Source organism: Propithecus coquereli, unplaced genomic scaffold (genome assembly GCF_000956105.1).
Source record: "Propithecus coquereli isolate 6110/MARCELLA unplaced genomic scaffold, Pcoq_1.0 Scaffold6, whole genome shotgun sequence".
Lineage (NCBI taxonomy): Eukaryota > Metazoa > Chordata > Mammalia > Primates > Indriidae > Propithecus > Propithecus coquereli.
Window position 1 is genome coordinate 997,272 of NW_012151951.1, and position 10,627 is coordinate 1,007,898.

A 10,627-nucleotide genomic window follows, 5' to 3' on the forward strand; every position below is an offset into this window, starting at 1 on the left:
AACAAACACTAAGAATCTATAAATTATTTTCTTTATCTTTTTTGTTATTAGAAAGATACATGAGAGAAATAGTAAAGTGGAAACCACCTATGATAATATAAATTAACTTTAATTCTACCAAATTTTTTTATCAACTAGCAACCTTTATTCCCTTAACATATTGTAGAATAAAACACTATGGTTATAAATACTTAATAAATATGAAATAAATTTAAATACACCTCTGAAGTTCCGAGGGAACCAAGAGGAAGATATCAGAGTCAGGGATGATCCATAATGAAAGGTCTCCTTGAGAAGGGAATCGAGGTGCCTTTAAAAAGAAACAGCTATAGATTGGCTTAAAGGAGGAAAAATTTCTAGGTAGAGAGAATTTACATGCTATGGTGCAAAGGTAGGAAATACATGTGGAATTACAAACTTTCTTAAATAGAGCAACAGATTTTCTTAGAAGAGTAGATCATTCAGCTAATGTTGGGTGCCAGGCACAATGCTAAGCTTGGGGACACAGTGGTGAACAAAATACATAATCACTGCTCCAAGAAACTTATAATCTAGTGACCAAAAAACATGGTAAAATATATAATGTAATTGTAAATTATGATTTTACTAGGAAATAATAGTAGTAAGTCTGAGAAGACACTTCTGAGGAGGTAACATTTAAATCGAGACTTAAGCATATGAATGTTCTCAAAAAATTGTAAGCCTATGCAAAGGCCCCAAGATGGGAAGGAGTTTGGTATGTTCTAGGGACTGACCGTAGACATTTTCGATGGAATAAGTTGGCGAGAAAAAGAGTGGCATGAAGTTGGAAAAGTAGAAAGGCAGATCACATACCTCTTGTAAGCCAATGGAAGGAGTTTGAAATTTAATGTAAGTGCATTGGGAAACTACTATAAGATTTTAAGTAAGGGAGTGTTGTACATTTTCAAAAGGCCACTGTGGCTATAATATGGTAAATGGATTCAAGAGAACATTTGGAAGTGGCGAAACTAGCACCATGGTCTGATGACAAATGAAGACAGCTTGAGCAAGGATGGTTTTGCTGAAGATGGAATCTTATGAGCTGAAATATGTGCCCCCCAAAATTCATATATTGAAGTCCTAACCCCCAGTGCCATTCAGTGGGACTGTATTTGGAGACAGGGCCTTTAAAAGATATAAATAAGGTATAATAAAGTGAGGTCCTATGGGTGGGCCCCAATTCAATCTGACTGTTGTCCTTATAAGAGGTTAGAGCACAGATAGACACAGAGGGAAGATTATGTGAAGAAACCAGAAGACAGTTATCTACAAGCCAATGAAAGAAGGCTTAGAAGAAACCAACCCTGCTGACACCTTGATCCCAGAATTCTAGCTTCCAGAACTGTGAGAAAATAAATTTCTATTGTTTAAGCCACCAAGTCTGTGATACTTTGTTATGACAGCCTTAACAAACTAATATATGGAAGAAAGTGGATGTATTCCAGATGTATTTTTGCACCTGAAACCAATGTTACTTGCTGATGGATTGAATTGGGAAAGTCAAGAGACTCTCAGCTTCTTAGTTTTAGAACTTTCAGAACAGACCTACTTAAAATATTTACCAAGAAACAATCTTGTGAAATAAAAGAGCAACAATTGATTGAAGACTTTGAAACTCAGAAAGAAGGATGAGAATTAAATGAAAATTTGGAAGCCTTAAGAAAAGTCTAAGTGTCATACAAATGTAAGTCATTGTTGTTAACTTCATCACAGTTGTTGTTAGTGTATGATACACAATAGGGATCTACTGCAGTTTTGAATGGGCTACAACAGTGAAAATGACCCTGAGGGAAATGGATGGAGAATCACAGATTGATAGGAACAGGAAAGGCTAGATGGAGCCTGGAAGACCAGCCAGGAATTGGCTGCAGAAATTGAGGTGTGCGCTGAGAAGTGCTGATGACCAGAGAAGGTCAGAGGGCCTGGAGATATTTCAGTAAAACACACACACATTTACATACATATATACATTAGATAACTAGAGGCTAGAAGGGAAAATGTGACCAAGCCACTTGTCATTTTCTACAAAGGCAATAATCCGACCTAAAGTAATTTTCTTTTTAAAACCTTCTTGGAGCAGGGTGTGGTTGCACTTGCCTGTAGTCCCAGCTAGCTAGAAGGCTGAGGCCGGAGAATTGCCTGAGCCCAGCAGTTGGAGGCTGCAGTGCAGATGATGGCATCTGAGAATAGCCACCACACTCCAGCCTGGGCAACATAGACCTCATCTATTAAAAAAAAGCAATACCTTCTTGGGGTCAGGATTCATACCTAACAGAAATGCTTTGCATATAAACTTAATAAATATTTGCATATTGGAGAAGTAATCTCTTATATTTTGCCTTTTCTTAAAAGGTAGTAGATAGTATGGTGGGATATCTCCAGAACAGGAACTGGAAGTTCTGGCTCTGCCACTGAAGAGCTGTATGGCTTTAGGCAAGTCATTTAAAACAGTGCTGTCCAAGAGAAATTTCTGTGATGAGGAGTCTGTTATCTATATCTGTGCTATCTAATACCATAGCTACTAGCCACATGTATGGCTATTAAGTACTCGAAATGTGGGTAGTGTGACTAAGGAACTGAATTTTTTGTGTAAGTGTGGCTATCATATGGGACAGTGCAGGTTAACCTCACAAGAGCTCAAGTTCTTCTGTAAAAGGAAAAAGTTGGGTTAAGTGATCTCCTTTGCCTTTTAGTTCTAAAACGCTGTTATTCTAATTTGGCACAAAGAATCCATTGGCATAAGAATTCAAACTTTGACTTCCTGAAACAAAATATATTTTTAAAGAATGTTATATGTGCATTCTACATGTATACTTTTTACATATAGAAAATCTTGACAAATTTAATCAATTGTGTATAAATAAATGCTGTTTTAGACTGTCTATAGCATATATTGTGACATTAACAACTGAAGAAGAACATGGGGTACTTGGAGAGGATTCAGAGGGCTGCAAGATGATTAAAGAGTTGAGAATCAAGACTGAGTAAAGGTTAAGGGACTGAGATTGTTTAGAAAAAAAGACTGGGGGAAGATTGAATAATTCAAATATACGAAGGGTTTTAGATAGAAATGGTATCCAGCTATTCTCCACTTACTAGACAAAACATTAGGAACTTATTATAGGTTAAGGAAGAAATAAGTTAGGTATTAGGAGGCACTTCCAGAGAGTTCGGTATATTAAATTCTCAAAAAAATTAGTTTTCAACTTAATGGTTTGTTTTTTTTTTTTTTTTTTTGAGACAGAGTCTCACTCTTTTGCCCGGGCTAGAGTGAGTGCCGTGGCGTCATCCTAGCTCACAGCAACCTCACACTCCTGGGCTCAAGTGATCCTACTGCCTCAGCCTCCCAAGTAGCTGGGACTACAGGCATGCGCCACCATGCCCGGCTAATTTCTCTATATATTTTTAGTTGTCCAATTAATTTCTTTCTATTTTTAGTAGAGACGGGGTCTCGCTCTTGCTCAGGCTGATTTCGAACTCCTGAGCTCAAACAATCCGCCCGCCTCGGCCTCCCAGAGAGCTAGGATTACAGGCGTGAGCCACCGCGCCCAGCCCAACTTAATGGTTTTTAAGAGGTTTTTGTGCTACATGTCACATTGAAGATATGTGTTTGTCAAAACAGCAGTCACAGAATGTTAAAAACTACAAAACAAATTGGAATCACTGCTTATGAGATCTTTTAAAATACGATTAATTGTCAGCTTTCAGGTAAGATTCAAAACATCAGTTTTTTGAGATCCTTTACAACATGAACATATTATCAATTAAATAGATATTTTCAATTATCAACTAAATATTAATACATCTTGTATATTAGATATAGATATTTCTGGGATAAGTGCTGAGATTAAAATATTTAATTATAAAATGAAGGTATTTCCTTTGATGTATAATGTTTACAAAGGATTTTATTTAATATTTATAAAACAAAACCAATGTAGAGTATAATATAGAGTAGTGGTTCTCAAATGTCAACATGCATCAGAAGCACCTAGAAGGCTTGTAAAAACCCAGATGCTGTTTCCACCTCTGGAGTCCCTGATTTAGTTGGTCTGGGTTATGGCCTGGAAATTTACATTTCCAACAAGTTAGTGATGCTGATGTTGCTGGTTTGGGGACCACACTATGAGAACCATTGACAGGGAATAATATATTTAGTATTTCTAGAAGACAAATTCCCATTTTTAGTATAATTTAGTAAAGTATAGTCAATAATGAGATCTAGTAGGCTCTGTTTTCAAGCCAGGATGTGGAAAGCACAAGCCTGAATTTGATAACATGCATTGAGGGGACCTACTTGGTATAGGCCCCATTCAATTCTGCACTAAGCCTGAAGGGCCTCATACTTCAAAATTCTCCATTTATTGTTCACAGTAATTTCTAGCTTATTGCAGAGGAATCTCTTTCAAGTAAGAGTCTACTTCATAGTTATCGATTAGCATCTAATGTAGAACATGCATAACAATTGACAAAGACTGTGATCACGAACATTTTATATTGAGAATTCAGAGCATGAATTAGAATGAAGGAATAAGTCATTTTAGGACTATATTAATTCACAAGTACACACAAAGTATCTTCTAAATGTAAAAGTGGAGAACTCTTAAATAATGTCTCTGAGTTGAATAATCAAGTCCTATCAGATCAGGCAGAAATTTTTTCAGCAAGATGTTCCTTCCAGTTTCTCTTCATGCAATTATACCAACTCAACTAAATCTCAGTCTCCTTAATCCACATAATGATGAAATAATAAAAACTCATTCACACTTATTTCATTTGATCTTCATTATTATCCTGTAAAATAGGAATTTTTATACCAATAACTACCAATGCCTAGCACCTAGCCAGCACTCTATAAATGCTTTTACAAATGTTTCCTCTGAATTCATCCACTCAATGCCAGACATAGTTAGCAAACGGTATGAAGATCCAGAAACAGAGGGGAATAAGCAGAAGTTCTGAGGCTGTTGAAGCCATGAGTGGACAAATCATGAGGAAAAGAGGGAAGGAGAGAAGGTTCTCCAGTTTTAGCAGAAAGGAAGGCAGAGTCTCAGTAGTGTATCACCGTGATGGGAAAACACAAATACCGCGTGATTGATTCTGAGGGTTACAAGGTTACCCCAAATGTAATTAGAGTGACATTAAATCCTAAGCAAGACACATGTAGCTGGCTCTATGAGGCCTGGCTACATTTCGTAGGACTGTTTCTTTCTCCCTTTCTTCCTATGAATTCTTAAGTTGAACCCTCATTAATTGAGGTAAATTATGTCCCTTGCAGTAGGAAAATCCCTAGAAAGTATATTATCCAGCAATTTTTTTCTAAACAACACTTTAAGGGAATGAAAGTTTGTTTTGTCTCTTCACACTTTCAACTTAACTTCCCAAAGATCAACCTAGCTTTGTTCTTAATGTTTAATATTAAGACTATATAGGGTAGAGACTAGGGGCCATGGGAGGTGTGGATTCTGATTTCCACCCTCCTCCGGGAAGATGTTCTACCAGATCTCCCTGGAGCACGAGATCCTGCTGTACCCGTGCTACTTTGGCCCCAACTTGCTCAACACGGTGAAGCAGAAGCTCTTCACCAAGGTGAAGGGGACCTGCACGGGGAAGTATGGCTTTGTAATTGCTGTCAGCACCATCGACAATATTGGTGCTGGTGTGATCCAGCCAGGCCGAGGCTTTGTCCTTTATCCAGTTAAGTACAAGGCCATCATTTTCCGGCCCTTTAAAGGGGGGGTCGTGGATGCCGTTGTCACTCAGGTCAACAAGGTTGGACTCTTCACAGAAATTGGGCCCATGTCTTGCTTCATCTCCCGACATTCCATCCCATCAGAGATGGAGTTTGATCCTAACTCCAACCCACCATGTTACAAGACAGTGGATGAGGAGATTATGATTCAGCAGGACAATGAGATCCGCTTGAAGATTGTGGGGACCCGCGTGGACAAGAATGACATTTTTGCTATTGGCTCCCTGATGGACGATTACTTAGGGCTTGTGAGCTGAGCACGGGGGCTTCCTACCTTGAGTCCTGATCTAGGAAGTATGACTATCACATTTACTGTGTTGTCCAGAGGCCCAGTCTGGCTGCTCTTGTGGAGGCAAGGTAGGTACCTTGTCCCCAGAAGACATCTGGCATTTCTTTTGGTTTAGCTGCTACTCCCAGCTTTTTGACTATGTGTTTTCATCATAAAGTATTCTTAGTTCTCAAAAAAAAAAAAAAAAAGACTATATAACCCTACATGCAAGCCAGGATGTGTGTGTGGGGGAAGACTATGTAACCCTAAACCAGCACTATTGGTCAAAACAAAGAAATAAAATACTACTCCTTAAATGACATTCCCTTATCTTTCTACATACATAAATTTATTGATAACCATTTTGAAATGCCCAAAATTAAACATAATATTCCTCATGGTGAATTTGAGCTCTGGAATCAGAAATGTAGGTTCAAATTTGGCTCTGTCATGTACTGCAGTGCAACTTTGGGCAAATATTTAACCTCTCTGTGCCTCAGCTGCTTCATGCATAAGAGGTTGCTTTTAATTTTAATTTTTAAAGAGTTGTGTAAGGATTAAATGAGATATTCCATTTAAAGCAGTTAATACAGTGTCTGGCACAATGTTAACTGTTACTCTCATTCCATCAGAAGCATTTGAAAACTCAGACAAATTCATTAGCATTTAGTAAATGTTGTGATGTCTTGGAGGTATATGGTATAGAAATATCTGTCTGGTTTGTAGAGACTGAATTTTCAAAATTAGAATCATGGCAGCAAGGTAATCGAGAATCAACCCATACCTCCACTTTTGGGCTCTGGGGTCTCTTCTTTTCTATGTTTACTGAACACCTCTTATTTATTAAGCATTGCTATCATGAGGATATGGAGATGGGAGACACTGCTGCACAAGCACTCAGAGGAGTGTTAGGGACACAATACATATATAAATAATTGCAACAAACTATGGTCAGTGGAGGCAATGGCCAGATTCTAGGTGAAGCTCCTTGCCTACTGTGGGGTGGGGCCTGCTGAGAAGGGAAGAGCCAAGAAGGGCTTTCTGTTAGAGCAGCCATCCCCCACCTTTTGGGCACTAGGGACTGAGTTCATGGAACACAATTTTTCCACAGATGGTGGCGGATGGGTATGGTGAGCGATGGAGAGCTGCTGTAAATACAGACGAAGCTTCGCTCGCTTAGCCACCATTCACCTTCTGCTGTATGGCCTGGTTCCTAACAGGCCATGGACCAGAACCAGTCTGCAGCCCAGGGGTTGGGGACCACAATGTTAGTGGTTAAGCCTTGGAGGCTGAGTATCAAGGCAAACCAGGTGAAAGGTGGGTAAGGGAGTTCTAAACAGCAGTAATAACATCTGCAGGAGCAAAAGGATGAGAGAGAAAATGGCTCATTCAAGGAACCACACGTGGTTCAGTGTACCTGGAAAACGGAACACATATAGGTGAGTGGCAAGAGACAGGGTAAGGAGAGAAGCAAGGACTAGAATGATTAAAGGCCTTACATGCCATTCTAAGGGGTTTGAATTTGTCCTGAATTATATCACACCACAATCAAACTTAAATGTTGGAAAGATCACTCTGACATCAGAATAGAAGTCTGATGGAGCCAGGTAAAACTAGAAGCAGGAACATGATTTTGGAGGTTCTGCAAAAAATGACAGGAAGTGAAGTAGAAGTAGAAATGGGCGTGGAGTTAGGTGGTAGACTTTCAGAGATCTGAAAGAAAATTAATACAAATTAGTAACCGGTTGAATATAAGTGATGGTTAGAGGGAGGTGACTAAGAGAGTACCCAGTTTTCTGGCTTGAACAACTATGTGGATCACGATGCCATTAACTGAGATGGTGAATCAGAAGGAGGATGTGGCTTGGGAGGGTATGTGTGTGGCTGGCGGTAGAGGAGGGTAGGGGTAAAGAGTTTAGTTTTAGATGCATTGAGTCAAAGGGTAAGTGAATAAAAGGTGAAGAAGTGAAGAGTAGCATGTGGACCACTTTTTCCAAAAATGTACCTGTTGAGGGAAAGGCTTGTGAGGATATACACGTTTCTGTAGGTTCAGGGAAAAATTTTCAGGGCTTTTGTGCATGGTGGCCTCCATATTTCTGAGCAGTTAGAGATGATGTCATTTTCTGAGAAGTAGGGGCATGATGAATAAATGGGATGAGGAAATGGTTAAGTTTAGAATAGCCATACTATATGAGAAGAGGCTCATTGCAGATGCAAGGAAATGGGGTTAGAGACTATAAATGTGAAAGGGCACCAATCCACCCACTTGTGAGATTCCTTTTAGTTGCCCCCAGAAACCAGGGTGTCAGCCAGGCTTCCCAGACGCTGGGAGAAGGCTGGCCACTTCCTTTTTTTAAGTTCCCAGTGTACTTAGGCATGCCAGAATGCCAAGATGGGTATGTTTCAAATGTTTACACTTAGCAAATTAATACTTTTAACACATGGTAATTACCATGCAAAATAATTGTGCTATAGACCAGGTAATTATAGAATTTACTTAAAATATTAACTCATAATACGTGACAGATAGTGTCATTTGGTAATGGGACAAAGTTTAAAGTTCTACAATGAATGCCTTCTTGTAGTTGTATAGTGTAGGCATATCTCTGGGATAGTAGTATAATCTTACTTGGACAAAATATCAAAAGCTTTGATTGAAGCCTTTAATGAATGTGGATCCTGGGCCCCCCATAAGCCTTAGGTATTGGAGTGGAAAAGATAGGTGATTGTATTAATCCAGTTTAACAGACCCAGTTCATTAAAATACATGGGACAATGGAATTGAGGGCATAGATGATTGTGAGAGGTTTGAGCAATAGATTATGATTTCCAAACTGAATTGGCATGAAAGTTGTTTTATTCTGTTTGTGCTGTTATAACAAAATACCACAGACTGGGTTATTTATAAATAATAGAAATTTATTTCTCACAGTTCTGGAGGCTGGAAAGTCCAAGATCAAAGCAGTGGCAGCTTCAGTGTCTGGAGAGGGCTGCTCTCTGCTTCCAAGATGGCACCTTCTTCCTACATCCTTCAGAGGGAATGAATGCTGTGTCCTCACATGACGGAGGGACAAAAGGGAAAAAGGGCCAAATGCCATGTGAAGCCTCCTTTATTAAAGGCCTTAATCCCATTCAGGAGGGAGGAACCCTCATGACCTAATCACCTCCTACAGGCCTCACCTCTTAATATGAATGCAGTGGATATTAAGTTTCACCATGAATTTTGGAGGGACACAAGCATTCAAACCATAGCAGAAATGAAAAGAGGAGGAAATGATAGGTTGGGGAAAAGAGAGAGATCAATGATAAATGAGGTGCGGGTAATAAAATGAGAGAACCAAATGGTTATTAAGGAAATGGTATAACATAGTTTGATTTCACAACTGGAGTATTTCTGGATGATGACAGCATGTAAACATAGGGGCAGGTGGTTAAAGTGAAGTACAGATGAGCATCCATTGTAGTTGAGAGGTCAAGTTATCATAACACTAGTGTTTTGATATAGTAATACATGGACGTTAAAAATGATCCAAGATAATAGTGGATCTTTGTATGAAGAAGGTGTCTCCCCATTTCAAGTTGCCTTAAACTGATAATTGCTCCAAAAATTGGGCAGGGGAGGCAGTAAGGGGACAAAGCATTGAATACGTGTTATCTTTATCCCTTACTAACCTATGACTAAAATTTTACAGATGAGGAATAGTAAGTTATGAAATCTTGGTTGATGATACAGAAGTGCTTACAGAACATAAAATCATTCCAAAGAGCCTTTCAATCCACTTACCAAAGTAATGTTCTCAATTTGATGGCAGGCGAAACAATATTGAATAAAGCAAACTCTGCCGTATCTTAAGTCCTTTAATTATAGTTTTCATAGTAGTAAATGTGTTAGTAAGGACAGCTTCCATTACAGCTCCAGGTTTTCAACCACTTTGGTTCTTAAGTTTTCTTTCAGGTGAAGTTATTAATGTATAGTTTCTGCCCAAAGGCTTTGTTTGTGTGGATTGATTATTGGATGTGAGAGGAAGGGTCCCTGAGGTTGTGCTTAGAAAGTGAGGACTGCTGCAAAGGAGAGGCTATGTCACTACCTGTGAAGGAATCTGTGAACATGGGACAATGACGACAGCTGACATTGATGTAGAATTTGCCATATGTCAAAAAACTGGGCTAAGTATTTTATATCCATTGACTCATTTAATGCCCCAACAACTATGAGGTACCCCTGACACTAATACTAAAGAACAGGAAACAAGTAACTCATCCAAGTCTTACAGCTAGTAAATGGAATTGGGACTTGAACTCAAAACTCTGTAACTCCAGAACCTACAAGTTTGTTGTTAAATACACCTGACATTTATGGTGGGGGTAGGAACAAATCCAAGAAGCAGTCCCGAGAGTCACACTGATTCTTTTCTTCGGGCGGGAAACTGGGGTTCCACAGCGGTTGATTAGAATCTTCTGTTAGAATTTTGAGTGTCTATGCACACCGATAATCAATGTGGTGGGGGGAAAAAAGAATTTTGAGTGTCTGAAGCTTGCTCTCCTGGCCCAGCCCTACCATACCAAGTGATACAGATCCCTCCTCA

The 10,627-nt window shown here is 39.1% G+C and overlaps 1 pseudogene across 1 annotated transcript; it reads left to right on the forward strand.

Annotated features, from left to right (window-relative positions):
• The first annotated feature begins 5,511 nt into the window (after positions 1-5,511).
• LOC105822210 lies at positions 5,512-6,045 on the forward strand (annotated as a pseudogene). Its single transcript, XR_001138094.1, has one exon. The product of XR_001138094.1 is annotated as a DNA-directed RNA polymerase II subunit RPB7 pseudogene (transcript).
• The last annotated feature ends 4,582 nt before the right edge of the window (positions 6,046-10,627 follow it).